This window comes from Nanorana parkeri, unplaced genomic scaffold, assembly GCF_000935625.1.
Source record: "Nanorana parkeri isolate BGI_ZX_2015 unplaced genomic scaffold, ASM93562v1 scaffold485, whole genome shotgun sequence".
NCBI classification, from domain to species: Eukaryota; Metazoa; Chordata; class Amphibia; order Anura; family Dicroglossidae; genus Nanorana; species Nanorana parkeri.
In genome coordinates, this window is record NW_017306753.1 from 862,865 (window position 1) to 869,524 (window position 6,660).

At 42.5% G+C, this 6,660-nt stretch overlaps 1 protein-coding gene across 2 annotated transcripts in view; it reads right to left on the reverse strand.

Annotated features, from left to right (window-relative positions):
* Nucleotides 1-3,853, reverse strand: part of GRAMD1B (GRAM domain containing 1B) — a 115,986-nt gene extending 112,133 nt beyond the window's left edge. Inside the window, exon 1 of one of the 2 annotated variants that reach the window (XM_018560898.1) lies at nucleotides 3,832-3,853. The gene's annotated coding sequence lies outside the window, so the exon portion shown is untranslated. Of the gene's footprint in view, nucleotides 1-292; nucleotides 642-3,831 lie in introns of those variants that run through there. The other variant, XM_018560896.1, reaches the window with a different exon arrangement.
* Between the last annotated feature and the right edge of the window lie 2,807 nt (nucleotides 3,854-6,660).

Genomic DNA, 6,660 nt, shown 5'->3' on the forward strand with positions numbered 1-6,660 from the left:
AGGATACAGGAGTTTGATACACTTGGGATGACCTGGAATCCGTCGGTTTAGTGCTGGGATGGCTGTGCAGTGGGAGTGGTGTAAGGCAGGAGCTGGGTACAAGAGGAGGTAGTACTATGCACTCAGGAACATTGGGTGTTGGTCAGAGATTTTTGGTGCAGAGGTCACAGGGATGAGAAAGGCTGCTCTGTGGGACAGGACGATGCAGGGAGAACAAGATGGGGGAAGTCAAATATGCATTTAGAAGCAGAAAACTGAATCTGAAAATGCAAATTCCATTCAGCACACTCACCTTAAGCCTCACTCCAAAACACAGGAACTTATTACTAGATTCTGTCAGGGAGCTGGGGATTTGTTCCCATTCTGACAGTGTGGGATGCTCAGTTCATCTGCAGAAGCTGCTGAACCTTGCTGAAAGCTGCACAGCGATTGGATGCTCGCAGTGACTTCATCCAGCTACATTCATCATTGTACACTCTATGTCCCCAGCACTGAGAATGCAGACGTGCCTTTGGCCTAGAGAACGCGCTGAAATCAATAAATGCCCAGAGACGACCTACTCAGGATCATGGGTGCTCGGTACAAGCAAAACAGATGCTGCAAACAAGTCTTTGTGCCGCAGAGAGGAGAGCCAATGCACATCCCTGGACCGAGCAATCACAGGCTTCAGTACTGCGTGTTCAGCAGCCGATGGGGAGAGAACGAGGCAACGGATCTCTGCAGAATAGCACCTTCTATACGAAGCTTTACCAGACGCTCAGTATGTTTCATGGCAAGTGATTACAGTCTTCACAATATCACATACAATATTGTTTTGTTGTGTGAACAGCAACTTCCTAACCTGTTAGATGAAATCCAATAAGAAAATGTAACCTTGATGCAATGATGATTTCTCTGTAATGAAGTAAACATTACTGCATTGTCGAATGTGCTGCTGAACAACTTTCACTCGATGGAAGGCTAATGGTTAAATCTCAGCTACTGTTATCCTCTGTAAAGAATACACCAAGCAAAGGGGATATCAGCACGGTGACACGAATATATTCCAGTCACAGGTTCCTTAATTCAGAGCTTCTACTGTATATGAATGGGCTTATGATGGGTACATCCGGCTCACGCGACGTGCGGATATAAAACATTGATGCAGAAGTGATTCACAAAGAAATAGGAGAACAGATCAGAGCTGGAATGACACATACAGGGTGACAGCCATTACGGAGAGGGGAAGCACAGGAAGTTATTTACCCAAATAAGCAAGGGCATCGGGTAGAGCCGACAGGTTATAGGGCTCTCTGCAGGTCCCCCACCAATTTGGGGCACCAGGTAGAGCAGACAGGGTACCGAGCGCTCTGTAGGTAGCCAACCAATTTGGGGCACCAGGTAGAGCAGACAGGGTACTGATCTCTATGCAGGTACCCAACCAAAATATATTAGAGCCCCGGAAAGGACTCTGAAGCCACTTCCTATAAGTTCAGGGACTAGAGCAGGATATATTTTGTCTAGAACATCGAGCTTTCATTGTGCGTTATTACTTCCTGCAGAAAATAAAAGTAAACATTTATACTTGATCAGTAGAAAGTACACTAGTAAATGTTCATTCTTTCCTGTACACAGTATTTGTATAATCTTTTCATCTGTGAAATAAACAACCAATGTCCACACCAAACTACAAACACTCTGGTACCTTAGTCACAAGTGTTGCAACAAAAGACATCGCTCTTATTATACGGGCACATTCATTAATAAAAGCAGAGAGATCCTTGCACTGCAAATCCTCAGGTACAAACACTTATCCAGCAAGTCTCCAGGCACGTGAAGTGCACTTCTATTTTCCAGGAGGAGTTCAAAATGTAAGGAAAGTTTTTCAGGGGACTGCTAAAGCAAAACTAAGATTTCTCTTAAAGACAGGACTTTACTTTTACTTTACTTTCTTTACTACTGATTCCAGGTCCACTTTAAAGTAACATACATGGCAGTGAAAGTGTTCCGGAAAGTCTTCTTTACACATCAGTAGTTTGGAAAATGTTAACCTGGAGTTACAATTATGAAAGGTCCAGTAATGTAATACATACAATTGGCTACTTTATAATTGCAAATGCTCTTTTTTTTAGAAGTGTTATGCAATCAGTTTGATCAACATGATTACAATAATAAAGTATATATGTAACAAATGACCCATCATAACACTATGCCCCCTCAAACACAATGCTACAACTAAAGATTGGTGCATTTACCCCCGCCAGTAGAATCCCATACTAATACAACAGTGGATGAAACAGCAGGAAACGTATAACTATAAAGCTCATAAAGCATTTGTCCTGCTGCTCTCATAGTTAAGTTAAGGGACAGTGGAACTCAGTGAGATTTACGATACCCGTAATATTACACAAGCAATACAATGTTCATAAGCACAGATTTTCCATTCATATGAGGGAATTCCCAGTAATTTTTCTTGAGTATGCCCCAGAAGGCAACAGGAGAGGGAGACAAGCATCAAAGCCTTCTCCTATGCTGGGCATGTTGAATATTTACCAACAAAACAACAACAGGTATAAAAACATAGTGCAAGTACTTCTTCCCCTCGCAGAAATGTTCCCACTTTATTCTGGAGGAAGAATTGAACACAGGCTGCCAAAACTGAACTGTCCGTTAATACCAGTGAGCTATGTAAGCACCATCAAGGAACATGGCCTTATACCACTTCACATTGTCTGTGCCAGGACGGAGTCAGATTTCGGGTGGATTTCAATCCACTTATACCGTTCACCAGGAAGGATTAAACTATTTTAAAAAAAGGACTCTAATCTTTCACATGCATCCAAAGTGACACAAAAGCTATAATGTTCTCAGCATTTCCTGCAAACACACTCAATTACTTCTGAATGTGTATGTAAAGGAGTTTTGGATACAGTACAGAAAGCTTCGACCCCCCTCAAGTTTTTATTGATGTGATCACATTTATTTGCCTGATGAAGGGACCGGGCAGGTTCTGAAACGTTGCCACGCATGGCGATATGACCTGCAAGAATGAATAAAAGGATTTTGTTTTGAAGAAAACTTGGCGTGCTGGTGACCATTTTTTCTCTTTTGCAAGTATTTGGCGGCGTCATCCACGGCCACTTCAGCACATTATATGGGACTTCTCGGTCAGGAGTGCGGTGGGACTCTCTATTTGACTCCTCCAACACACAGACAGAGCAAACCAAGCTTCACCCCTCACCCCCCTTTCCTCCCTTCTGAAAGTTAGTAGATGAACAGTTACTGGAGTCTGCTCTGTCCTTTGTGATCGTCTACTGGACAGGAAGTTTTGGGAAGCTGAGCTTAGAGACTTGGAAGCAGCTGTTCAGAAAAATGATGATTGTAGGTATTTGGACAAAAATGTAAAGCAATGCTTTGCTGGGCGATGTATATTGGTTTGATTTGGATTAATTATAAAAAAAAAAAAGGTTTGAACGCTTATTACTACTTTAAATACCTATTACAAGGCAAAAAATCCCAACAGATGGCACGGACAGAAAACAAAATCTTAGGTCCATCATTTTAATTTTATTCTAAACTGAAAACTGAAACTAGCATCTTTTCATTCTGTATAACCTCTGCCTAATGTGAACCGGGTATGCATACAGGGCTATCGCCAAAAACAGCTGGATTGGGCATCCCTCATCTCATGTCCATGGGCCAGAGTGGGGTAAGGAACAGAAATGACAACAAGCCAATCCATGCATTACATTTTATACCATACTACATGGTTTGGTCACATCCCTTTTAAAGCAAAGCAATTTAAGAAGATTAGTCAGCGAAACATTATTTACATTCTAATAAATACAACACCTATTTCCCGATGAATATTTCCTCCATCTCCGCGGAACGTCTGGGGGCTCCATTATATCCAATCTGTGCAAAAGATGAAAAAAAAAAAGATGTAAAAAATATCTAACAAATGGAGAGATTTTTACTTTTTCTGTGGCAACCTAACAGATCAGCTTCACAGTAGCACTGAATGAAATAGACTGAGAGTCACATGATCGCTTGGCTCTAGGTCTTAGAGCCGGCGTGCAACAGCTGCAGTGTACCACTGCGGCTCTAAGCCGCAGGATGAGTATTTTGCTCTCTACACATTTCTCCTTTAAATAACTCCAGGAAAGTTTTGTATTAACTCTTTTAGTAAGGCTACCCCTGCAGGGCGCTGAGGAAGATTACAATGCTGCAGGGAGGAGGGGGACAGGCTGGAGGGAGTGTTGTGACAGCTGGCTGGCTCGGAGCTTCGGGTGAGTGCATCTTTGTTATTAGAGCACCTAGACCAAAATAAGCACTTAACCCATGCAGTGCAGGGGTAGCCACACTGCAAGGGTTAATGGAAACAAATCCTGGAGTTCTCCTTTAATGCAATTATATATTTGCTAAAAAAACTATTTATTTTGCAAGCACCTGATATTGCGTTGATATCGGCCTCCTGTAAACCAGTGCAGAGCAATGGTCAGACTAGGAGAGGGAGGGACGGGGTAAGGAGCTAACCCAACTTTGCTGTGGTGCACATTTGCTGTCAGGGAACATGCTATGCTGCCAGTAAAACACACAGGAAACACAACCACTGTTTCACCTAGGGCTACACGGCCAATGACATATCTGTGCTACTGAGAGATTTAACCACTTATATGCCTTCTAAAGAGGTTAACAAGCAGTTAAAGTGAATCTAAACCCAAGAACAAAAATGTAATATATTGCAGCTTACCAGTCCTGACAAGTTCCCATCAAAAGGGAATATATATTTATGATTAGGACTAACAAAAAAAGTTTTTTTTGCATGTAAAATTGAAATACTACACATAACATTTTGTATTCTAATTGTCAACAGGTGGAACTTTGACCTCCTTTTCACATGATTCCATTCACACCTCAGTTTAGAGACCATTATCTCAAGGTGAAATGCACACACAGGACTGATACATCCCTTATCAGACAGTTCAGTTGGAGGTTGGGGACCCAGCCTGTCTGAAAAGAGATGATTACAGCTATGCTGTCACTAACCCACAGTGCTCTGGGAATGCTTTGTCATGTATGAAATGTTTATGTGTAAAAGGAAGACTTCATACATACAGTAAAAAAAAAAAAAAACTGTCATAAGGCATTGCTACACTTCTTTTAAAGTGGACCTTGCTACCACAATTCTCATTTCTAAGGGCCCTGTCACACCCTTTAAGAGTGCGTTTCCAGTGCGTTTGGCTCCATGCACTATTTTTTGCAGATTGCAATGTGCCATGCGTTGGGGTGCCGGCGATCGCTCTGCGCCTTCCCATAGAGTTCAATGCACCACCAAGCCCCCTCCCGCCCCAAAACAAAGTGAGATGGCTGGGTTGCGTTCCAGAGGCCGTACGCACTCTTGATGGTGTGACTGGGCCCTCAAATAGGCAGGCTTCTTTTCTTGCACACACAACTCCGTGTACAATTTCTGTATCTCCCATGATGAATAATCTCCTGTGCATGAGCAGGATTGATGTCAGCGGCCAGCAAGCGATGTCACAGATGTTGCATCGCTGGAGGAGAGGTGAATATAGTACATCCCCGTTTAGGAATTTTATCATCCAGGGCCTGGCCATTGATTGCCCATAAAAATACCAGCTGAAGATGGAAGAGCGTGGAAATTGCAATGCTGGATGGGGTCGGCTTGGAAGTCTGTCATAATGTGCTGTGCATACTTGTACTTTATGACAAAAAGCTCCCGGGGACTGAAAGTTCTCTCTTTTTGCCAGCACTATAATGCAACCTTAAAAACTTTTTTTTTTTAAATCTAAAATAAATTTGACCCCAAACCATTTTAGTTTCCCTTTTATTTACACCCTTAACCGCCTCTTTTCGTGTCAGGACTGCCCAACCTGATTTAGGACTATAGGGGAGGCATGAACCAGGCTAGACAAGTCACACTCACACAGAACATCTTTCAAAAATAAAATGAACGTGACACATTCTGCAGTGTACAGAGGGCTGCACAAAGGAAAATGGACTGATTGTCTTTTTGTTGAAGGGAAAATTATTTCTGCTCATAGGTATACTTTGCACACACAGAAAGTGCTGTGTTGTATCATCTATTCTCCTTAAATGTCACCTCTGACTCACGGCAGCGGCTAGAAACCCTCAAATAAGGACAAAAGAAAAAGCTGGGAAACAAAGAACGTGGTACAGCGGAATCACAAGGCTCATTGTGGGATGTGGTGTGCAAAGAATCAGTCACAGGCGCTGCGCTAACTGTAATAATCAAGCAAAATCTGACTGTGTATTGCGCACTACGCTCTCTGAGGATCCCACAAGGCGTGGGTTACTCTGATCACATACAGTAAAGTCTCTGAGTCACAGGTCAAAGGGGATGTCCATGAGATCAGGAGGACACAGAAAGAGCCTGGTGAATTAGAAACAAACAATCAATAGACATTCATTGAACAGACTTCCACTCTGTTACACACGTATAGGCAAAGCAGTGTGATTAATTCAAGTATTACAAGCAAGCTGGATGGAGCATTCCGAGCATCTGGCAGGATCTCAGTGCTTACTGATCTGTAGCATATTATACAGAAGAACAAACTGTATTCATGGTCTATTAAAGTGACAACATCTTCCACTATTGACAGGACTGGGAAATTACAGGGTGCATATACAAGCATTATA